General features: G+C 42.9%; 1 protein-coding gene across 1 annotated transcript in view; it reads left to right on the top strand.

Annotated features, from left to right (window-relative positions):
- The window catches only part of NXPH2 (neurexophilin 2), an 82,281-nt gene extending 57,545 nt beyond the window's left edge, over positions 1-24,736 (top strand). Inside the window, exon 2 of the transcript XR_012154158.1 lies at positions 24,589-24,736. The gene's annotated coding sequence lies outside the window, so the exon portion shown is untranslated. The remainder of the gene's footprint in view (positions 1-24,588) is intronic.
- Positions 24,737-25,963: the final 1,227 nt, after the last annotated feature.

Genomic DNA, 25,963 nt, shown 5'->3' with positions numbered 1-25,963 from the left:
ATGTATATATATAGTACTTAAATCTATGTGTACATATACAGAATATATGTGTATATGTATTTCCCTGTAAATAAAGAGAGTTTGCTAAATCTGTCACTTGTTTGTGGTATATTTAATTTTAAAAATGTTTTTGTTCTTCTTCTTACATATTTACTGGCTTAGTGATTCACTTGTATGAAAGTTTTTTCCTGTTCAGTACTGATTCTTATTCCAGATGTACAGTTGTCCATCAGAACTCATTGTGCTGCAGCACTCAGCAGAACAGAGCACTGTAAGATTCTATAGCATTTAAGTCTATAGGGCACAGATGACTGAGAAAAGAAATCTAAGTTTTGCATGAGAGGCAGAGTTCTTACCATGGGCTGTTTATTAAACGACTTGATTACTGAATAAGGATTTAAAAATAAAATAAAATAAAATGTTAGGTAAATTTTAAAAGATGTTTATAACACAGGAGCCAAATCCTAAGGTGATAACTCAGGCTACAATCCTGGAATGAAGTCCTCACAGGTAGACCTCCCAAGCATAAATCATTGAAGGATCAGGGGCCTCATTGATGCTTCTTCAATTGATGGTCCCTATTGCATTCCACTGAGGTTGTATGCATATGCCATGTGCCCAGAGCTGGAGCTTTTCAAAGTAGTAATGTCCATCATTCCATGCATGCACCCTAGCATTGCCTCATGGTTTAGCCCGAACCAATAAAGGGTGGGGCGGACCGACCATGTCTTCAGTCCCTTTTCATCAGCGCATGTTCCAAGTCAGAACTTCTGCTGTCCTCTCATCCTTGTTGGCAGATTTTCCAAACTTCCCAGAAAAACTCTTTTTATTTTCATACATAGGATTCTTGCTGTTTTTATAATAGTTGTCTTGTTTCTAGAAGTTTTGTAGGTTTAAGGGCTGGGGATGCCGCTTTGATGGTTTCCTGCCAAACAGTCCCCAACATCACCTATCCTCCAAACCCCTAGCACCCAGGTCTGGGTACTGTATATAGTCAAGATTTTTGCTCTCTTTGTAGTAATTATCTTGTTTCTAGAAGCTTTTTGTTCAGTTAAGGACTTGGGATGCCACTTCTGCAGATTCCCGCCAAACAGTCCCCCACCCTCCAGCACCCAGGTCTGGGTACTGGGTTACGTTGAAGAGGCCAGGATTCGAAGTCTGAGCTTCCTGCCCTTGCTTGTTTTTCCTCAGCGATGAGCACCAATGCTGTCTATCCTGTTTGGGGGAAGCCCACATCACGTTCAGGTGCAGTATCTGCCTCTCCTTCCCTGCTCACGTATGGGAAGGCAGAGCCTTCGGTCTTAAGTACCACCTCATGGAGGTTGCCAGGGGTCCTCCATCAGATCCTGGCCAGGGAACACCCCCCGAACAGCCCAAGAGTGCGCCTCCTACCGTGGAGCCGATACTACTGCTACAGATCGTGCACCGGGTCCTAGCCATGAGTCACAGAAGCCTGGCAATAAGTCTTCCTCCAGGTCCAAGAAAGTTGTCACGCCATCCATGAGTTCCGTCCACAGGGCAGTGCCACACTTCAAGGCCTACAAAAGAGACAAGATGTCACATCACTCGCCGGATCTCCTGGTCCCAGTTCCGGACACACATACCCCTTCTGCATTGGCTCTGCCAGCGTCCCATGAATCATCAGTTCAGAGACTGATCCCTGACTGGCCCTGGTTCCGTTGACTCCAGGGAGACTTGAAAGTGCCCCTTGAAAGGATGAGATCTCCATGTGTTCCCATACTTTCGCCTACAAAGAGCCCCATCCACTGTCTTGGAAGCGCCACCTTTTGGCCATGTTTCTACAGTACACCCCGTTCCATCGGCACTGCCATTTGTATTGGACTCCGGTTCCTCTGAGTCTGAGGATCTGGATGTTATGCATGGTCCGCTGCTTCCATTCCAAAGACATGACTATCAGAGGTTTATGACGGCACTGTGGCAATACCCTACTTTAGCTCAGCCCAGGAACCACTGGTATTTGACTCTTTGGGCACCACCACTGCAACAGCAGGATCAACCAGGTTGGCCATATTGGAGCTCGTGGCCCCAATATTCACCTTCAGAACTGTCCCGTTCAATGCAGGAGGGCTCCCCTGTATCACTGCCCCATTCTTCGTTGAGTAGATGTTCGGAACCAAAACTAGACAATGTGCTGATCAGCCTGGCCCCAACTATACCAATGGATCCAGAGAGATTTCCTTCGTAGTCCCCAGACATGGCTGTGTTGACGATGCCCTTCTCTCCTCCGGACTATTGTCAGTTTCAGGAGCTGTTACGAAGGATAGCACCTGCTCTCCAGCTCCCATTGAATGAGGTACAGGACAGTCAGCACCAATTACTAGACATTTTACGTGCATCGGTACTGGCCAAGGTGGTCTACTGATCAATGATGACTTTCTCCAACTGGCTCGCACTGCGTGGCATACACTGGCCACATACGCCCCCACCCCAGTAGGGACAGAAAGAGGTACTTTGACCCCCCCACACACAAGGGGTCTGCGTTTCTGTTCTCTCATCCTCTGCCCAATTCCCTGGTGATTCAGGCTGCTGCAGAACAGGCTAAACAGCAGCATACACTCCTTCACCCCCACTGACGAGGAGGGCAAGAGGCTAGACCTTATGGGTCACAAGGTTTTCTCTGACAGCCTCCAGTTCAGGATCTTGAACTACTTGGCACTGATAGCCAAATATGACTTTTTAAACTATGGACAGATGGCAGAATTTGTGGATAAGCTACCTCAACAGGATCATGCCCAATTTCAAGCTATTTTAGAGGAAGGCAAGTTGGTCGCTAGGTCCATACGTCAGACTGCAGTTGATTCAGCAGACATATCTTTGGGCATATTGGTGACTGGAATTGTCATGAGGAGCAAATCCTGATCACATACCTCAGGTTTCCCTAGGGAGGTATGGAAGAGTTGAGGACCTCCTTTTGATAAATCACACCTCTTCAATCAGAAGACGAATGATTCCTTGCACTCACTGAAAGACTCGAGTGCCACTTTGCAATCCTTAGGTCTATATACGCCAACACCAAAGCGAAAATTTTAACGCCCGCCACATATGCAATGCTACAGAACTCCCCAGTTCTACCACCTACAAGCCTTCACAGAACCGCCCAAAGGTCCCCAGATACTGTCTGCCTGCTCCAACAGTACTGTCCTCTTCCCAACACACTCAATGTTTGCATAAGCGATATGTCCAAATGCAACTAGAAAGCCATCAATCACTTTGCACCTCAATGCACTTGCCAGCCATCCCTTTCAGGGGCCATCTCAAACTCTTTCTGCCAGCATGGAGAGCAATAGCAATGGACAAGAAGATCCTGAATGTCATTCAACAAGGCTCTACCGTCGAGTTTGTGATGTTACCTCCTCCACATCCCCCGCCCTGATCCAATCCCAAGGATCACTCTCACAACACTATTCTTACTCTAGAGGTGGACTACCTCCTGCAGAGAGGAGCAGTGGAGCCAGTCCCTATAGCAGAGACTCTCAAACTAGGGGTCATGACCCCTCTGGTGGTTGCAAGGTGGTTAAATGGGGGTTGCGAGTTCTGGCTGAGCGCTCATTAAATTACCTTCCCCCATTTTTAATTTATAAGGGGGGGGGGTACACTCAGAGCTTGCTGTGTGAAAGAGGTCGTCAGTGGAGAAAGTTTGAAAACCACTGCCCTACTGCCTTTTAGAGCACAGGGTTCTATTCCAATTATTTTCTGATGCCCAAGAAAAACGGGGGATGGAGACCAATCTTGGATCTCCAACACCTCAACTGTTCTATTCGCAAGCCAAAGTTCAGCATAATCATGCTTTCGGTCATTATTCCCTCACTAAAAAAAAGGCATGTGGTTCACAGCTCTCAATATGCAAGATGCCTACTTCCATATCGACATTCACATGGCCCACAGGGGGTTCCTGAGATTCATGGTGGAGCCTCAGCACTTCCAATACAGGATACTCCTGTTTGGACTTACCACTGCCCCAGGGGTCTTCACAAATGTTTTGTTCATGGTAGCAGCAAACTTCTAATTACAAGGAGTCCTTGTCTTCTCTTACCTAGATGACTGGCTGCTGGTGGCACAGTCCAGAAAGGAAACTTGGAAGTTGATGTCCCAGCTCCTTCTACTCTTCTCCTCCCTAGGAGTGAGCGTCAACATAAAAAAAAAAATCAACTTTGCACACTACACAGTTCCTGGAATTCATAGGAGCACAGCCTCCACACACACTTATCTTCCAGTCACTCAGTCCCTGCCAGAACTTTCCTTTCCCTCTTCAGTCACATGGCAGAATGCATGTATGTCACAGTGTTTTCTTGCCTGCACTTCCACTGCCTGCAGCTATGGCTGCAGGGAGTCTATTCCTCTATGCACCAGCCCATGGACACCATTCTTACTATTCCACCAGAAGTCATCTCTTCCTTTTAATGGTGGACAGACCCGCTCCAAGTTTGCTCTGGAATGCTCTTCTTTCCATCCTCTCTGAGCATGACAATCATAACAAATGCGTCACTTGATGGCTGGGGTGCTTACATGGGAGATCACATGACACAAGGCACTTAGACTGCTCAGGAAGCCATGCTGCATATCAACATCCTGGAACTTCAGGCAGTATGCAAGGCATGCCATACATTTTTACCAGCTATCCATTCTCATCATGTTCTTGCCATGGAGGGCACCACCATTATGGTTTACTACATAAACAAGCAAGGGGACACAAGGTCCCCAATGCTGTGTGCAGAATTGGTACACCTCTGGAAATGGTGCATTGCATATCATATCCTTTTGTTGACAGCCTACCTACCAGGAACCCAGAACACGATTGCAAAATTTCTGCAGAGAACATTGACAATCAACCATGAATTAGAGTTGCACGACACGGTAGTCAGACATTTTTGGTCCCTGGAGAACTCTGATCAGGGGCCTCTTTGCATCTCATGCCAACACCAAGTGCATTCAGTACTGCTCAAGGGACGGACTAGGGTGACACGCTGGTCGTCGACTGCTCGGACCGAATCAAGTATGCCTTTCCTCCCCTCCTGCTCTTGCATCGCATCCTTCAAAAACTCCAGTGGGAGAGGGTGACAGTCATCCTGATCACTTCATTCTGGCCTTGCCAGTTATGGTTTCCTCTTCTTTGCCACACGTCGAAGCATCCTCCTCTCCCACTCCCAACTTTTCCAGAACTACTCACGCAACACAACGGCAGACGCTGGCACCCTAATCCGTGGACACTTCACCTGACAAGCTTGGTTTTTGGATGGACTCCTCCACTAGCATGGGAGTGTTCATTGGGAGTACAAGATGTCCTCTCCAATAGCAGAAAGGACTCCACAAGGTGATTGTACCAAGCAAAATGGGCATGTTTCTCTTCTTGGGCCCAACAGAACGGTTTTGCCCCTGAGGCTGTGGGCATTCCAATGCTTGTAGACTATTTCCTCCATCTGAAGGCCTTGGAGCTCACTCTTAACTCCAACAGGGTGCACACAGTGGCTATTAGTGCTTTCCACCCTCCAGTGGAGGGGCATTTGGTTTTTACCCATCCTTTGACTGCCCGATTCTGGAAGGGCCTAGTATGTAAATACAAACCCATTCAGACTGTCGCTTCCCAGTGGGACCTCAACCTACTCCTCACATCATTAATGAACTCTCCCTTTGAACCTCTGGCCTCCTGCTCTTTCCCTTTTTTCTATGAAGTTTGTTTTCCTGATTGCTATTGCCTCTGCAAGGAGGGTTGGCGAAATGGGGGCCATGATGGCAAACCCACCTTTCACCACGTTCAATAAGGACAAAGTTTCACTGTGTCACATCCCAAATTTCTACCAAAAGTGGTTTTCCACTTCCACCTCAACCAATCCATACATCTACCCACTTTCTTTCCTAAACCACATACCTCAGAGGATGAAGAGCAACTTCACTCCCTTGATGTACGTAGCCTTTTAACGACAAAAGACGAAGCCATTCAGGAAGTCTCCCAGCTATTTGTTGCCCTAGCAGAGAGACTTAAAGGGCAGGCCATCTCCACCCAAAGAATATCAAAATGGGTTTCAGGGAGCATTGCTCTCCGCTATCAATCATCAGGATGGTCCCCACCAGGTGGGATGTGGACCCATTCCCTGTGAGCACAACTACCTCACAACTACCTCTGCGCTCCATGATGTGCCCTTTGCAGGTGTATGTAAGATGGCCCTTTGGAGTTCGGTTGTTACCAGATGTGCCCGTTACTTTGGGGTATGTTCATTTATTAGGATTACTCTTCCTTGTCAGTGGAGGGGGGGGAAGGTTCTGTAATTCTATTAATGTACTGCTTATGTCACTTGTGTGTTCATATGGAGCTCTACTCCTTCCTTCTGCAAGTCCTCTCCCAATGGAGCTATCCTGCAGTACTTAGGTTCCCCAACCTGGGTTCCTCCAGCCCTAGAACCAGATGAACACGTGTACACACACACACACACACACACACAAAAAGAGCAAGTCTGAGCGGACTGGGTCAATCAGTACTCACAAGCTGATCCCCTTATATGCCCCTATACTCAATGGGCTGGTCAAGCAGCACCTTCAAGCTGTCACCTTTAAGTGCCCCTGGTCTCAATAGGCTGGGTCAAGCAGCACTTTCAGCTGCCCCCCTTCCCCCCACCCTTATATACCACAGGTTTAACACGTCCCTATCCCCACTTTCACGTCACAATTGTACTGGTAGTAACCCACTTGATGAGCAACCCCACGGTAATATTGGGCACTACAGGGCTCTTTAGCTTAGGTAAAAGAAGCTTTGCTGCAGAGTAACTGCGGGAAGCTAAAAATACAAAAAAGTAAAGTTCAGAGAGAGAGAGAGAGAGAGAGAGAGGCAACCAACTTAACCATAAAAGTTATTTATTGAATAATAGTGATAATTACTCAAGGAGGGCTAAACAAACATGACAGTTACATTTTTAAAGGTTAATACCTGAGGTAGAAAAGAAAAGAGAGAGAGATGGATCTCACCCATTCTATGAGGCTTGAGCTGGTCGGGGTTCCCAGGTGATGCTAGTAGCTCAGGGTCCTGAGTGCTGGAGACAGGCAAAGCCCCCAGCACGATCAGGCAGGAGACGGAGTCCCAGTGAACTGATACAGAGTTTGGATCCATGCATCAGAACACTGACTGGAGGGTGAGTTGGGATTTTTGTGGAGAAAATTCAGTGGTTCAAGGGAGAACACTAGATTTGTTTATAGATAAACTGATGACTCAAGGGTTTTCTTTAGGCTAGACAATGGGAGCTGATCACTCTTGGCTATGGGTGGTGTTTTCTTCCAGGGAGCTCACAATGTAACTAGGCTGCTTCAGTATTTTGGATATCAATCAAGGATTCATTACTAGAATTGGTCTGATAATTGCTGAGCTGGGTGTGTGCAGGTGTAGGTTCGTTAACATCTGGAGCAGAGATCCCCCATGATGCCGTTCTTCCCTGATTTTCTGGTCCCAGAGTTCAGTGCGGTTCTCTGTTCTCCATTTTGTATACAAATTGAGATGTCTCCCTGTCCCATCTTTCATGCAGGGGAGTTGTCTCTGTTTTCCATTGTGTATGCTAATGGAGATGTCTTAATCTTGTCACCCTTGTCAAGAGGGGTCTAGGTGTGTCTCCCATCCATCCCTCATCGCTCTCTGCAAGTTTTTTTCTCTGATGCATTTTGGTTTAAGGAGAGGCTGGTGGGGGGGGTGGTGTCTTTCATGAGTCAGACAGGCTGGATACTGCTCCCTGGTTCCCCAAGAACACAGAGCAGACTGGTATCACGGTACATACCTTTTCTTCTCATTATGCTCTAGTCCATGATTCTGCAACAGACACCTCATTCAGTGCAGCAGTTTGCCATGCCATGATCCTGTCATCTTCCTCGCATCCTCCTCCTAGCTAGATACTGCTTGTTAATCATTCTCAGTGGAATACAATAGGGACCATCACTTGAAGAAAAAGGGCAGGTCACTTACCTTTAACTGGAGGTTCTTCGAGATGTGTGGTCTCTATCTGTAGTCCAATCCCACCTTCCTTCCTCTCTGTTGCAAATCCAGTAGGTCTGCGATGGAGAAAGAACTAAAGATGTGGTCGGTCCAACCCGCCCTTTAATGCCTCGGGAGGAACCACAAGGCAGTACACAAGGATCCATGTGCATACCCATGGACATTATTACTTTGAAAAGCTCCAGGTCTGGGCGCATACACATAACCCCCAGTGGAATACAGATAGGGACCACACATCTTGAAGAACCTCCAGTTACAGGTAAGTCACTTCCCCGTATTCAGTTCTTCCTCGGGTACACTCCCATTAATGTCTGGATCACCTTCTCACACAAAACATCCTCATAACTGCCCTCCAGGCTGTGAATTCCAAATGGCACAGAAGAGACTACACAGGGACTGGGGCAGAAGAGCATTGCTACAGAAGCAGCTAAGCCTCTTTCAAACCTTGGCTGTGACATGTGAGGACCCACAATGAACATCCCTTCCACACAAATAATATTGGCCAGAGTATTCTGTTAAGACCTCAGTATCTGGCCCACATTTAGAAAATATCTCCCAGGTATTGGTCTAGATTATGACGACTTCCTATAATATCTAGAGGATGCTTTGTATGACACAGCACATTTAGTACTGTGCAAATGGTACTTCTTTCTTTCAAACGTTTCAGTTATTTACTGCCAGGGACATGCTGGGTTAGCGTGCTCCTGCTTTATCCTTTTTCCCTTGAGAAGTGAAGTTTTCAGCCACTGAAAATAGATTCTGCAACACAAAGAAAATAAAGTACATGTGCTTGTGAAGATAAGATTCCAAGCAGCACAGAAATGGATAACTGAAAGGAGAACTCCAGAAAAAGTTGCCCAACCAACATTAACTGCACAAGAGCTTTTGCCGTTGATGATGGAGATTGACAACGATGAGAACAATAGTAAAGGATGTTCTGTTAACGAAACAAATGCTGAAAGAATACTGGATTTATAAAAGGTTTGTTATATCAAAAAAACATTCAGCTAAAGAAACATTTAGAAGCATTATAATTATCCCCCGCCCATTACTGTGGCCTAGAGCTATTTGCCTTATGTGAGAAATCCGACATCTACGGGAACATTCACATAAAGCGAGCAGGATTTGACACATGGATCATTTTCCAATTAGTTAACTTTTACTCCATCTTCCCCCATTTGCGATGCATCATCATTCATAAAACTTTTCGTTTACAGTTTAAACAATCTCTAAGTCATATGCCTAGAACTTAAGGGCTTTTCTATGTGGGAAAATAGACTGGAATAGCTATTGCAGAAAGCTCCCTAAACAGACATGCAGGGAGCTATTCCAGAATGGCCATAGTGGAATAGCTATTCCAGTTATTTCCTCATGTAGACAAGCCCTAAGGATTACTAGAAGTGAGCTACAATTCTTATTTACTAGCTATATTCTAACAGTGTGCTAAGATAACTTGCAGATATATTTTGGCATTTCAGATATTTGCAGGACAAGCATTTAACCTGTATAGTGTGGGGGCAAGAACTCTGAGCTTGGCAATAACCACCATTTGGATCAAGACAAAGCGTTTGTTGCATACTGAAAACTGGACTGTACATGCTGCACACCTGCATTGCCAGATGAGGTCAGCTATGGGCTGCACAATTCAGTGAGATACATTTAGCCTGTGGAGCACCAGTTGACCATCTTGCTTTCAAATTGGTTACTTTTTTTTTGTAAAAATGTAACGAGAGAAAATACTTTACTCTTATTTTTTAAAATATTTTAAAATGGAATGAAAAGAAACATGTCTTTCTTAAACCCAGAAATGCAAACTGACTGCTGAGCCCCCTCCAATACCTACTTAACAGGGCAGCTCAATGACAGAGCTTCAAGCTTAACTCTGTATTTTCAGACTACGAGTGTAAACAATAGGAATTAATTCAATTATGATTATGTACTGGATCTGATAGCTTTGTAGGCTCAAATATACTGGTCACTCGCTACACTAGCAGATGTTTTAAAATTAATTTTGAGGCACGTTAGGGACTAATAATGGTCACTTTGTGTGAATTTGAATTATATTTAGAAATTGAAAGCAATTTACACCTTCACTTAAAATATGTTAACAAATGACATTTGGTAACAAAATAAATATGCAGGAAGTTGCAAATGTTTGTAGCAAACAGCTTTTACGTTAACCTTTTATTTTAAAACAATCCTAAAATGTACTTTTATTTTAACCAAAACACGTCTAACAAATCTTTTTTCTAGTTATATCATTACAATACTTTTTTTTTTTTTGCGTAATTGCCTTTGTTCTTCATTTTAAATTCTGTGGTTCAGATTCTACCTTTAGATGCATGGAAAAAGATGAATAATTGAAAAAACATCAGGATCCTAATGTGTGCATATGAGGATAGAATTATATTTTTCTTTAGCTAACAAAAAATCCTTTTGCTCTAGACAATAGGGCTCATTCAGTGGATTGGTTGATCTGTTTTAGCTTTTCTTCTATAAGAACTTTGATCATTTGGATCCAGAGAATTCTGTTTTATATTGATAGATATAACCGGCCTGAGCCTGTAGAGTGCAAAGTGCTGAAAAGGTGCTCAGCAGCTGGCAGGGTCACAATCATAATGTTGAAGATAAGGAAGGATAGCTTTGTATTCAAGGTATTAGACTAGACTCAGGAGATCAAGGTTCTGTGGCAGATTTCCAGTGTGACCTTGGATAAATTGCGTAATGTGTGCGCCTCGATTCCCTAACGTAACTAAGATACTATTTTTTTTCTCATAAGAGCATTGTGAGAACAGTTAGGCTGGGAGTGTGCAGAGACCACTGCTTATCATGCTAACCAATATTGTCCCTTTATTTACAAGTATTCTTGTACTTCCACATCTGTCTAGATCTTTCTGTTGTCTTTTGTCTTATACTTAGATTATAAACTCCTGGGGCAGGGACAATCCAGGTTTGTACAGCCTCTAGCACAATGGGGTCGTGGTTAGGGTGACCAGATAGCAAGTGTGAAAAACCGGGATGGGGGTGGAGGGTAATAGGTGCCTATATAAGAAAAAGCCCCAAATATCGGGACTGTCCCAATAAAATCGGGACATCTGGTCACCCTAGTCATGGTCCATGCCTAGGGCTACTAGGTGCTATCACAATACAAATAATAAATAAAGTGTGAGACGCTTGGGTACTAACGCGGTGAGTGCTATAGAAAAATCTATAAGGCCGGCAGAGCACCTTTCACTTGTGAGTTTATTGGGATTTGCTAGGTATGCACACTCTCCTTTAGTATGTGAATTCACCTACCAGAGTGATAAAAAGTGAACCCAAAAATGTAACCTCTATTCCAACTGTAAGAGCTGCCACAGCACCTGAGTGAAAGCGTTCAGCATGGGATCAGTGCATCATTGGCGCCCTGTGAATGGAATTTTATTATTATTAATTAAGGGGGGAGAGATAGCTCAGTGGTTTGAGCATTGACCTGCTAAACCCAGGGTTGTGAGTTCAATCCTTGAGGGGGCCATTTAGGGATCTGGGCCAAAAATTGGGGATTGGTCCTGCTTTGAGCAGGGGATTGGACTAGATGACCTCCTGAGGTCCCTTCCAACCCTGATATTCTATGATTCTATGTACAATGCAAGAATGTTAGACTTCTGTTCATCAGTGAGCTGCTGTTTTAGCCTTTCATTTAGTAGGTTTACTGTAGACCGGAATAATCTGGCTAATTTCTTATTTATATAATAATAATAATGTGGTTCCCCACCATTACTCTCCATATTCAGATATACGGAAAGATCTGCAATGACAAGTAATATATATCCCAGGCAGCTCAATGACAGGCATATCATCAAGTGGGTTTTTAGCTGTGGGATGCCTCATTCAAAAATCTAGACGATGTCATTCCCATCTCTATCTCTTCAGTGATCATCATCTCTTACATATATTTAGTATAAGTAGTTTCCATTCCATATTAAATAAAATGACATTTATATAATATATTGGCAAGCTTGCTTTGAATTATAATTGGAGAACATTGCCTGCACTGTACTTGTCACTGATAAAAATCTAGGGATTAGTGTAATCCATTCATGGGTTTATGGAAACACAGTCATTCAAGGAATGCCACAGATTCATATAATGTCCCTGAGTACTGGATTTAGGTCTCTGGAGTTAGCTGAAAGGGGTTAAATCCCATGTCACCAGACAGCTCCCTGTTGATTGTGCACCTGAAGCTGTTCAAGTGCATGGAATACACTGAGTTCATGAAATACGTTTCTGATATACTAGTTTTAGATAGAAGAACGTGAATTGCAAGGGGCTGAAACATCCCACTTTTGGTCAAACCACACCTTATTTTGGAAAGCTTCCAACACAGGCCTACTAGACCTGACTTGAAGACCTATACCTAGAGAGAACGTATTGGCCGCTACGTAGCAGTGTAGCATAGAAACATCATAGTGCAGAGACTGATGCTAGCTTCTCAGTCTCTCAGATTTTTGGCCCCTATATTTGCTACTCATCTGTACATTAAAAAAATCAGGATTAAATCCCAAATTCTAGCACCTCTTGTTGCGATTCCCAGCGTAACCTGGACTCAACATAAAAGCTTCAAGGGAAAAGCCAAGAAGAATAAACTATGCAAAGACATAAACCAGACACTAACTTGGCACAAATCCAGCACCAGCTGTAGCCCAATTAAAAAACAATAAGTTCACAGGAAAACAGTTTACTCAGAACAGATCTACCTACTTACCATTTGGAGTAATTTGACACAAGGGCTTAGTGGAATATCCTTTTGGGGTGCAGATCTTATAAAAAGGTACATGACATAAGCTTCTTTTCAATCTATCAAAAAACAGCAACAGTCAAACAGATCAAATGGAATAGTTTAAGAAAATTAAATATACTTTATATATAGAAGAAGAGGGCTTTAATTACAAGATGTTTAAGAAGTTGACCAATGGTATTTTATTTCCTGCAATTTATTGAAAGTCTTTATCCATGACTCCAGGGTGCTTTTACAATAGTTAAAATATGCAATAAAATACAAAATACCTGTAAATAAATTGGCCATAAAGTACTATCCAATCTAGATGGTCATATTCACCTGATGACTGAATAAATACGCACATGTGCAGCTAAACTGTCAGTGCGATGCTTAAAACCTGCAGTCAGGACTAACTGCTGAGATGCTCTGGGAGCAAAAGCAGATCATTTGGGGGCATGTGGAAACTAGAAGTGCCTGTTGCAAATTGACTGTGCATGAAACAGGGGCACCCTTTTGAAGAGTGAACAGATTTCCTGAGGTGAAGAAAGGTTTGGGTCCCATGTTGATGAGAGCATACAGGGGCCTTAATGCTTAGTCTGGTGTCCTGTTAAGGGCAACCCTGGTGGACAACTACTTAGGTTATGCCTGATTAGTTCATTTTCTTTATTAAAAATCTTTCAGATGATTTGAAATCAACTTCACCCATGTCAATCCTATCTAGTCTTTGAGACTCACCCTCTCTCCTCCCTGTCCCCTCCTATTGTTGCCACCAGGGCTGTCCCTAAAGGGCTGCGGGGTCCAGGGTGGAAGTGACATCACTTCCGGGACCAACTGCTCTGGGGCCGGGTACGGGAGTATAGTGGGGGCTGTGTGTTCCCAAACAGCCAGGCGTGGCCCTGCCCACACTCTGCCCCCTTAGGGCTCCAGGGGGCTGGGCTCACACCACCCGCCTTCCCGGGGCTGGGGAGGCTGCGGTGGTGTTCTCTCCCTCCCGGCGCGCTCTCCCACAGGTGGAAGGGGCGGGGCTGGGGGTAGCCTCTCCCAGCCAGTGGTTCACCCACTGCCCATGTGTTGCTGGCCAATCACACCAGCCCACGGGGCCCCACAAAGCGCGGGGCCCGGAATGGTCACCCCAATTCGCTGTCCCCTAGGGACGGCTCTGGTTGCCACACATCTTATTTCAAGTTATGTTGTAAACTCATCTGGGGTAGGTGTCTGTACAAAGTCCCACAAGATGAGGTCCTTGCTCAGAATTGGAACTTTGAGCCATACCACAATACAAATAATGCCTAAGGCTTCTCTTTCTGTTGTCGTTTCTGACGTCTTTTTTTTTTTTTTTTTTTTGGGTAGACATTCCATTATTTTCCCTACATTTGTTAGGTCAGCCACCTGAGAAAGCTGGGATAGATGCCTGTTTATTAGCATCCTGATCTGAGGCGACTGTACTGCACCCTTCAGTTCATCAACAGACCCTTCAATTCACTGACAACAATGTTTCAATCAGCATTTGAGTTACCTTATCTTAACAGCTCCAAATAAGCTGGTGATCTTCCTGAAAGGTGATACGTTGTAATTAGTTCCAAATTGGAAATAAAGAGAAAAGTGAAATATGAGATGCGGAGGCCATTGGCAGTTAGCCCTAGATTTAAAAATAGGCACAGAAGAAGTTAGCAGGTTATATGCCAAGATTTCAGTATTAGTCAGTTTGGATATAACAAATTATCACACTAATTACTTACCAAAAAGAAAAGGAGTACTTGTGGCACCTTAGAGACCCCTAGTGCTCCTTTTCTTTTTGCGAATACAGACTAACATGGCCGCTACTCGGAAACCTCTAATTACTTACCAGCGATCTTTTCTTTTTGAGATTTCATTAATAAGGCAGAAGCTGCCAGTTTCCAAAGTAGGTAACTTGCAACCAGATGCCTTGAACAACAGTGATTATGTTATCCAGAACTTTGTCTAAGAATTTGTTTTCATGTATTGTGGGAGTAGCAGTAGGAACTGCTGTAGTTACGGTTGCATAATGTTCTCTTTCCTAATCCCCTTTCTTTTCAGTGACCAAGCTTTTGGGATGTTTTTCAAACTTGGTCTCTGTCACGATCTTAGGGTTCATTAAACAGCAAACCAGTGAATGAGAAAGAAATAAAACAAACTGGAGAACGTTTCTGGTGAACTGCTGCACACAGCCAGGCAGTGTTTCCAAGCTCCGGCTTCAGGGCACACATCTCCAAACTCCCACACTCACAACACAGTCCCTTATGGGAGCATCAATCTTTCGTAAACATCTCTCTACATCTTCCCTGCTAAAGAAAAAAGAATTAACTCTTATATAAAGGAACAGTTAACTTGTTATACCCATAAAATAAAAATCAGCAGGGTCTTATTAAAAGGGTTACGGCAAAATGCCACGTTCATTGTGAATACAGAAAGAATCACAGTAAGCAGTCAGTTATAGCTATAACATTCTATTCAATTTCACATTCCTTCACACATTGATTTATACACACAAAGGTTCTGCAGGGTTATCATCATAGTTACCAGCCTAAGAGTTGCTCATGCCAAGCCACTGGCCAGGTGGCCTGGACACAAGGAGGGAGCAGAGCCTTGTCAGATGCGCATCTGATGCTCCTGAAACTTGGTTTGAAGAGTCAGACCCAAAGTCTTCAGGGTTTGTTCTGATAGGGATTTATCCTCATACAAGTTTATAGGGTTTGCTTCATCATGCTATTTTCATGTCTGAAGTGATCATCAATCACTGTTCTCATGTTTGAGGTAATAGTCAATCATGCAGATGGCACAGCAATGACGAAATGATGCTATGTTGTTATCTTGTTCTTCGGCCCTCCTGTCCTTGGGGCACGTATGCCCTCAGGGTTATTGGGCTATCTTGTCCACTGCTTTCTTCAGCCAGACGATCTTATTTTAAGGCTGGCATCTCAACCTTTAATCTTTCATTCCTCATTCAATCATAATACAATCACACTCCGCCATCTATCCTGTCACATCTGCATTTTAATCACCTTTAACATAACCATTCTAAAATCAGTGGGACATGGCAGACTTCAATAAGTCTATTCATCCCACTTGTTATATCTAAAAGGAAACAAACAAGATAAGCACACAAGAGTGGGGGGTTCACAAATCTTATTCTGGAGTTTAGGAAAACAAAGTTGTACCATCCATAAAGGACAGATGTTATCTTGTTGCTTTTAGAACAATCTCTTTGTCTCTGCATGTGCTTCTACAATTAACACTGACCTTGTAAAACTGACAGGCAATTTCAATCAACACAGACTCAGCAGGGTGGCTGAGAAACATTTTTTTTTCCTAATGGTCAGGCCAAATTCTGGGGTCTGCTGTGGAATCACTCTTTCTTATATTTCCCATAGCCGAAATATACCAGTTCTCAATCTAGTCCAGCAAACTATCTAACACCACACATTAAACTCTCAACCCATCTAGTACATTTCTATAAACCCGGTGTGTCAGAGGTTACCAACACACCACTCTGGAGTGAGTCTTTACTACTCACTTTCTTCAAATACTCCTTCTCGAGACAGATTAAGAAGTATCTATGAGTCTTTTGGGATGTTGAATCTCCAGCTCTGATCTTCTTAGTATCAGCCTTTCATTAGAGTCAGTTGTTCTCTTGATCTTTGACAGGTTTCTCCTTTGTGCATTAATGATAAAGGGTCAGATGGGAAATCCCTTCAATGAATTGAAATGTGTCACCCTGGTCTGTCTGGACTACAGAAGATCTTGGATGTAGCTGTTCTTTAATGGTACCCCTTTGGCCCCAAGTATTAGTGGTGTGATTCCTCAGGCACACTGTCACTTGGGTTAAGAGATGGGAGATCATTGGCCCTTTTGTTGAAATATTTCTGCTTCCACTTCTGATTTTCTTCCATCTTCCTCATGGTGTCATTGTTATGAGATTACAGGAGGTTATCAGTAATTGGTAAACTAGATCTGATCCTTCTTCCCATTAACAGCTGAGCTGGAGGAAAGCCATTCTTCAGGGTGTACTTTAGTTAATCAATAAAGGTTTATACAAATCACCCCCCCCCCCCAAATGTCTTTTCATAAGGCTCCTTACTGTCCGTATAGACTTCTCCACAAGTCCATTTGATTGGGCATCATTTGGACTGGAATTCCATGTCCGGAGAAGATTCCCTTCATTCGAGCTCTCACTGACTTACCATTAGTACTGTGCAGTGTGCACCTTTCTGGATACAGAGAATACTAATCTGTGACTATTAAATGATCCTTTGATTGCCAGGTAAATAAATTAGTGCTGACCTTCTCATAAGGTCTTTGTGGAACTGGATGAGGTCTCAGTGGTTCTGCTTGTTGGCATAGCTTGTGTTTCAAGCAGGAAAAGCAGTTTCCCATGACATTAGTGATGTCGTGATTGATCTGCAGCCAATACAGCACCTCTCATGCTTGTTGTTTGCACTTCTCAATTCCTAAATGAACCTCATAGAAAAGCTAAGGAAAATCCTTTTGGAGGTTTATTGGAATTACAACCTTACTGCCCTGGAAAAATCACCCCATCTATCACAGTAAATTCATGTCTGCAGTTCCAATAGTCTCTTATACTTGGACAGAAACTACTTATTTCTTCAGACCACCCTTTAATTGTCACTTCTTTAAGTATTTCCAATGATTCACCTTTCTCCATTTCCTCTCTTATTTGTCGTAGTTTCCTGTTAGTTATGGGAATTGACTTTACAGTCAGATCTACATAAGCTTGCATCTCTGTCTCTAAAGTCTTCTCTGGTTTCTTGGCAGCCACTGCTCTGGAAAATGCATCTGCAGTGAACATTAATTTACCAGGCATGTAGGTCACAACCAAATAATATTTTTGCAGCTTTGTCGTCATTCTTTGAATCCTTAAGGTACAGTCATTTAGCAATTTGCTAAATAACACAATTAGGGGCTTGTGGTCCATTTCAACTTCCACTGTCTGTCCATAGATATACTAATTGAATCTCTCACAGGCAAACAATATTCCTAAATGCTCCTTTTTGATTTGTGCATATCTGGTTTCTGCCTCAGTCAGTGATTTGGATGCCACTGGTTGCCAACAATCCTCATGCTTCTGTAAAATCACTGCCTCTAACCCAGACTGTGTAGTATCTCCTGAGATTTTAATAGGCCTTCTTGGTGCATAGAACTTCAACACTGGTTCTTGCACCAGTTATTTTAAACCTTCCTATGGTTCCTCCTGTTCTGCACCGCAATACCATTCATTTTTATTCTCTAGGAGTTTTCTCAGAGCTGCTGCTTTGGTAGATAGATTCGGTATGAATTTTCCAAGATAATTAATCATTCCCAGGAACTGTTGGACATCTTTCTTTGGGGATGTGGCATCATTTCAGTGGCTGAAATCTTCCTCTTATAGGGTTTTACTCCTTCGCTGGAAATAATGTCCCCGACAAAAATCAGTTCTGTAACCCCTAAAACACATTTCTCCCTGTTTAGTTTATTTGCAGTTCTAGTTGCATCCAGGACTTCCCAAAGTCTACAATGATGCTCCTTTTCACTGAGCCCGAGTTGATGTCATCCATTGAGGTGTCAACACCATTAATGTATTCATAGATCATTTGTATGGTTTGTGGTACACTTCTGGTGCTGAACCTATCCTGAAGGGTAAGCATGAGAATCTTCCAAATGTGGTATTAAATGAGCATAGTTTTGAGCATTCTTCCACTAATTTTAGCTCCCAAAAACCTGAGAATGCATCCAATTTACTGAAATATTGAGCATCTGCAAATTGAGCCATAATGTCTTATCTGGTTGGTAGTTTGAAATGTTCTCTTTTTATGCCCTTGTTGAGGTCTCTGCGATCTAAGCATATGCATAGCTGGCCATTACTTTTCTCCACAGTGACTAGGGAGCTCACCCATTCGGCTGGCTCCTCAATTTTTTGCATCACTTGCATTGGTTTCATCCTTGCAAGCTCAGCTTTGAGTTCAGCATGGAGTGCGAATGGTACCTTTGTATATGGATGGATAGCTGGAGGAACCTGCTTGTTTATCTAGATTGTATGTTCACCCTGCAAGCAATCCAATCCTTGAAACAGGTCATGATACACCTGAAAGAGTGCCTCAGAGCCAGGTTCAGTATGATCTTGTAGTGAGAGCACCTGTTCTACCAGATCGAGCTTCTCGCATGCAGCCACACCCAAAATTGGTGTCACCTCTTTTGGCACTACAATGAGCAGGAGCCGGTACGTGTTTTTATGGTTGACGCTAGGAACGCACCTCCCCTTCACTGGTATATTTGTTCCAGAATAACCAGTTACTTTTATTTTTTGTCACTCTCAGTTTTGGTCTTAATTTTTAGTCTCTCTCAAGCTTGTTCAGACAGAATATTAACCTGAGGTCTGGTGTCCCATTTCAGTGGAATAATAGTTCCATTCACTGTCATAGGCAGTATCCAGTCCCTCTTAACAGGCTTGCTAGATCCCAGTAATCTATGAAAAATTTCTCAACCAGATTGTCTTTAACTGAATGCACCTGACTTCTGCATTTGGGATTTGCAGCATTTTACAAAAAGTGATTATTTTCCCCACAGTTATGACAGATTTTCCCCATAGGCAATACACTGTTTGGGGCAATGCTATGATCTACACCTTCCACATGACTGTAGCCAGTCTTCCCCCTAGCAGTGGTTTTCATAGTGAGTGGTTCCACTCTTTGATTTGACCTGTTCTGGTTATATCCTTTTGTACTAAGTAAAAGGATAAACCCTCCTGGTGAATTCAGCTCTTTGGCTTATGCTTTCACACATTCTGCTGCCCTGCATATTTGGAGAGCTTTTTCTAAAGTTAAGTCTCCTTCACGAAGCAGTCTGTCTCTTAACACATTGTCTTTAAAGCCACAAATGATTCCATCTCTGACCACAGACTGTCAGCTCACCAAAGTCACAGGTTTTAATGAGTTTCCTTAATTCTGTGACGTATTGCTCTACAGCGTTATCCGGCTTTTTGCATGCATGTAAAAAATGTCTCTCTCTCTCAAGGGTTTCATTACTTTTTGGCCTGCAAAGTTCCTCAGATGTAGTCAGTATTTTACTTAACTTCATGCTTTCACCTTCTTCAGATTTGAAGTTGTTAATGCTTCCTCCCCACCAACATTCAAAAAGATTGATGATTTCACTTTATCATTTTTCTCCTCTGCCCCCCTGGCTGCTCAATATGATTCAGATCTGTGTCTACATTTTTTCCCAGTTCCCTGCAACTTTGCCTGACAATTGCAGACTGGATGGAGGTTGTAACACGTCCATTTTGGGCTTTTTTCCCCTTCTTAAGCTGGTCAAGCTACTACTGTGCTCAAATACATGCCAAAGCCTCTGTGCCTGGTACTCCACATGCTTTTCCGGTGACTCCCTTTGTCTCTGCTCTCAGATGTAAACACAGGAATTAATTTCAAAATGACGGCAGTTTGCTTCTCATTCAGTACTTCTGATACCATGCAACAATCTTGGGGTTCATTAAATAACAAATAAATAAATAAATAATAAATAATAAATAAATAATAATAATAAAATAAAAATAAATAAATAAATAAATAAATAAATTTCTGGTCAACTGCTGCACACAGCCATGCAGTGTTCCCAAACCCAGCCTCCATCTCCAAATTCCCACACTCACACCGCAGTCCCTTATGAGGGAGCATCTCCAAGTCTTTCGTAAACATATCTTTACATGGCAAAGTGGATTTATTTTTTATTTTCTTTTATTTCTGAGTTTGAGCAAAATCATTTCATCCATTTTTGAGTACTGAGAGAGTGTCTTTGCCTCCACACTTTCTCTTTCTCTCTCTCACTCTTTTTTTAAAGGAACTTAATTTTGAACATCTTTACAGCTGAAACAGTTGGGAGTAGAAAGCTGAAATTTGATGTGCACCTCATCTAGGAGAAGGCCTGCATTCCTAAGAAGCTGGCTTTGATTTGAATAGCTTGTGACCATCTGGAAAATTGTCTGTATGGTCGATTTTCAGCCAAAACAACTTGTGCTCCTAAATCCCATAGCACTTTTGGAAGTCTCCACCCCAAAGGTTTTTGTTTTTTTTTAAAGGGGTATTTGAAAAATATTCAATTAAGGAAGGCCAGACTGTGCATGCATGCTCTGCTAGTGTTGTGGTCTAGTGAGGAGTGTACTGAAGACACAAATTTGTTAGAGAAGGCAAATAGAAAAGGATGAAAAATATTGCAAGAAGCTACACTTGTGTATTTAAGATTATAGGACAAGACTGCATATTATATTGTATTTGTCGTCAGATGTTTAGCTGTGTGTATGTTCTCTCTGCACGCTGTACTGACTTGGGCCAGATAGCCCATACAGCAGGCTCCAGTCGAACTGCCCAAGAAATCCACAGACTCAGTTTTCGGCAAAGGAACTTGGTCAGGTTTATTGCCAACGAAGCACGATGCTAATGCTCTGGTTCAATGTTTACAGGTACACTAACACATGTATGCCCGTGACAATGGACCGGCTCAGTGAATGGCGGAACTTTCCATTCTCCCCTCTGCCAAACAAAGACATTGCCTCCGCAATACATCTTTATACACAGACACAAACAAATTACATATTACCCCGATGTATCAGGGTGCCACCCATTGCCTTGTACATGTTGGTTTGATCAAAACATCTCTATCCATCATGTTGTCATCCTGACCTTATCTTTAGGATGGGTCAGCGTGTTCCTGTTATGTTTGGGGAATGTGCTGGTATCAAGGCATTCTGGTACCACCTTTCTGGAATGTGTTTGCATATATATTCTTATGCCTAGTACTGCTTAGAAATGTGTGTTTTTGCAATATCAGCCCTGTTCTTGCCAGACTCTGTGAGTAGGGCCTGCCTCTTGCTCACAATTTAATATTGCTTTGTATTAGCAAGTTTTTACCATTACTTTAGCCCAGGCCTCATACCAGGCCTCTAATACAAGGCCTGATGTTTCAGGCCCTCATTTTACTACAGTATTATTTCATAAATGTGATGGTGTAATTAGTCTTAACACTTAACTGTGGCATTCCTGACTTGAGTGCTTAACTCCTGCAACCATTCCCTTAATACAGGATTTTTTAAATTTTATTTTAATTAACACAGTATCAATTCAGTGTTAGACACATGCAAGTTTTATTATTTCATTTTAAACTACTTTCTTTTTGACACTCAGGCATTATGTATTCAGTAAACTATAGGACTAGAATCCTCTTCCCTTTGAAATTCTTTTAAAATGTAAATATCAGAGTTTGAGGATGCCATCATCATCATCTCATACACGATACACAATTTGGTAAAAGATTCTGTTGTAAATCACAAGATGCTCAGATTAGCCAAATTATCCTGTATTACCATTCTTCACTCCTGAAAAATCTAGACTGCTGCTCACTTCAAGGGCTTGGTATTGACTGTCCTATAGTGGTGATAGCTCCAGCCTCAAAGAAAGTTCTTTTCATCTGGTTTTAAGATTAAGAGGGGGGAAAGTGGCCTCTAGAGTGAAGAAATTGGATATTGCAGGAATCCTGTTTCGACCATAGCTTTTGAGACATACTCAGGCACAATATAGCTATTCAGAAAGTAAAAGTGCCATCAGATTAAAATGGAGCACTAGGCAGTCTAGATTGATAAAGTCAGCAAAGCTGGTTGATGCTGTCAGGAAATTCAGGGAATCCTCACTCTGCTGGAGGAAGGGAATGGGAAGAAAAGATATTTGGTATCTAATGCTGTAAAGCACCTTTAAAAGCATACAGCCCATTATTAAAATACAAGTACTGCATCATCTTGCCAAAAGTAGATTAATTGGAGCTTCCAGTTTAGGAAAGAACTCAGAGCTTATTTCACATCCACTTTTATTCCCACTTGCATTAAGTTCCTTATGCTACACCGTCTCATTTGAATTTTTTGAATTGGTTTTATATAGTATCATTTACTGATGTACTATCTTTAATTACATAACACATATACACTCTCCAACTGCATTGTTAATGAAAGGGTTTTTAATTAAATGGCTCTCTGCATAATATTCAGTCATTAATTCCACATGCTCAGAATGTTCAGCTTCTATTCTTATGGTCTGGGAAAAGTTTTTTACTTTAGTTGAGGGATAATTCTAAAGTGATAGTTTTAAAATTGAAGTTGAAAATCATTATGAGTATTGAAATTACCCTCTCAGCAGCTGGCACCGCAGTTCCTTCCTACCATGCATTATTAATTCTTCAGCTCAGATACTCCTGCTCTTCCATGTGTAATAGGGTGGCTTGTCCCTTACAGACTAGGAGGCCTGGGGCCAGCCAACCCTGATTACGAAAGAGGCACCCCTGAGCAGGAATCCCCTGATTCCCCTTAGAACAACAGGAGGAAGTCAAGCTGCTGGCCTTCCAAAGAGAGAGATTATTCTCAGGGAGAACAGAGCAGAATATAGCTATTGCCGGGAGCGAGTAGGCTCCAGCAGAAAAACCTGGAAGTTGGGGAGTGAGAGACAGACAGGGAAGTCCTGGAAGTGACCTGATAAGGAGGTAAACGTATGGGCTTGAGGAAAGACGTGAGAACTTTATTTTGAATGTTTTGTTAATGTAATGATACATGTCTATTCCACAGCTAATACTGTGCTCATGTTCGTTATTTTTTAAGAAAATGAATGCTTTGAAAATCCCTGTGCGATGACATCCCTGATTGTATCATCGGTAGGGAGTGAACCAAGTACCTCTGGATAGAATAGCATGAACAGGGCAGGGGAAACTGGTATGTGGAATAGTGTGACGGGATAGGACTCACCCCTGCGGCACCTCCTGCTGGCCGTCCTGGGGATTAGCTCTATTTGCCAGTGCGCCCTCTTCTGGTGGTGCCTCACCACCGTAACTTCTGCTCCTGGACCCATGTCACTCCAAGGACTGCGACATCCTCTTCAGGACACAGCCTCCAGCTGTGTCACATTTGGTTCTCCCCCGTTCTGGGGGAACAGCAGTCCACTGTCCAGCCACTTCCTCAGTGGCGAGTTCGGGAGAGGGGGACCCAGGTCTACCCACTACTCCGGGTCCTGGCCCAAGGACCCTGTAGATGGCAGCCACGTGCTGCACCCCCTCCAACCCTCAGTCTACTTCCCTGGGCCACTTCCCCGTAGCCCCAGCACCTTCTCAGTCTTTGTCTCAGGGCCTCAGCATGCCAGTAGTCAGCGGGGAGCTCACTCTCACTTCCCTGATCCTGCCCAGCACTGCTCTGTCCAAGATGCTAGTTTTCTTCCTCCTACAAGGCAGTCAGGCCTCCCTCCTCAAGCTCTAGGGAGCCACTGAAGCTGCTCTGTTCTGCAGCCCTTCTTATATGGGCCAGCCTAGCCCTGATTGGCTGCCTCCTGTGTAGCCTCCCAAGGGCTCTATTGACCCCTTATGGGCCAGTGTGGGGCAGATGCCCCATCACAAAGAGCAATGGCAGTTTGGTTCTGCTGTGTATTTTTGAAAGTCTCTTTATAATATTACCACAGTATGTCAATTTTTTGGGTGTGAAAAACAGGCTGAGCAAACAGCGAGATAAGAAAACAATAACGTTTAATAAATTCAGCCATCTGAAAAAGATACTGTTCAGAGAGATCAGAGGCCTCAAATGCTTTTAATATGGATTTCATCAGAGAAGTGAAATAACTTGTATTTTTATACAACAAACCTAATTACAATATATGCCCATACTCCAAGCATTTAATGTCGACATAAAACATTGCACCATAATGAAGATAATTGAAAGTATGACTTTCATTACTATTTAATTAGCATTTGGTTCTAACTCATTATTTCGGTACAATTAATTTGACATCTTGCTGTGTGTCCTCCACAGATTTCATTCCAGAGGGCTGTTTTATTGGTGGGATATAACTAAAGCCAGACATATGCACCTTCCCTGAGGCTTCTGGAGGATACACTATGAAATATGGATAATATGATTGACATTGTAATCTATTCCAGAATATTAAAAGCATTATATATTGAAGACTAACATAAGCGGGTATATTTGTTTAATACATTTTTGAAATAAAAAATATTTTTACTAAAAAAACAAACATTCTCAGAGAAGAGATTGCACCATCATCCCTGACTAAAATCCCTGATTTTACACTGATGGTACTGGTGCGTTTATACTTGCGGTTATAACTCAATGAAGTAAAACAAGCAAAGATTTGGTAGTCATCCCAAATAATTAAATTTAAATATTCCTTTTCAACTAGCAGTTTTAAGATGGCTGCCAATAAACCTGATGACTCCTCCATGCCAGAAAGTAATGGAGAAAGGTATTTTTAAAAGCTATCACGGGACAATAAAACATCACTAATTCAAAGTAATGATTGGGAGACTGAGATATAGTGAGCAAGTGAATGGGAATGATAATCCATCTCAAAATGTACTTTCCTCATTTTGTCAGTTGTAGTTTAGTTTTAATGATTTATTATAGTATTTTATTACTATTGTTGCTTTCTACATATATAGAACGCCATTCCTTACTCAGAAGAGTTTGCATTCTGATGGTAAACAAGGCATTACAACAGCAAGGAATAGACGGAGATGTAGTTAGTGAGGAGAGTTATGTCGGTTTGATGAAAAACTTGGAAAATGCATCCTTCAGGTTCTCACATGCTAAGTACAGAGGGGCACACTTGGTAGCAGGTGGATGATTTCTCAGGAAAATCCAGAGTGCTACAAGTAATTAGGACCCTACCAAATTCACCTCCATGAAAAATGCATCACGGACTGTGAAATCTGTATGGTATAGGGTAAAAGCACACACGACCAGATTTCACAGGGGAGACCAGCATTTCTCAAATTGGGAGTCCTGACCCAAAAGGGATTTGCGAGGGGATCACAAAGTTATTTGTGGGGGGGCAGTCATGGTAGTGCCACCCTTATGTCTGTGCTGAGCAGCTGGAGAGAGGTGGCTCTTGGCCAGGCGCCCAACTCTGAAGGCAGCACAATGCCAGCAGCAGCGCAGAAGTACGGGTGGCAATACCATCCCAGGCCATCCTTACTTCTGCGCTGCTGCTGGCAGCAGCTCGGCCTTCAGAGCTGGGCTCCTGGCCAGCAGCTGCCGCTCTCTCTTCGCCCAGCTCTGAAGGCCGTGCCACCCGCAGCAATAGCACAGAAGTAAGGGTAGAAGTACCATAACCTTCCCTATAAATAACCTGTGACCCCCCCATTCCTTTTTGGGGTCATGAACCCTA

The sequence above is a fragment of the Lepidochelys kempii genome, chromosome 11, assembly GCF_965140265.1.
Source record: "Lepidochelys kempii isolate rLepKem1 chromosome 11, rLepKem1.hap2, whole genome shotgun sequence".
In the NCBI taxonomy this organism is placed as follows: Eukaryota; Metazoa; Chordata; order Testudines; family Cheloniidae; genus Lepidochelys; species Lepidochelys kempii.
Note: the sequence above shows the minus strand (reverse complement) of the source record. Positions and strands in the feature narration are given on the sequence as shown.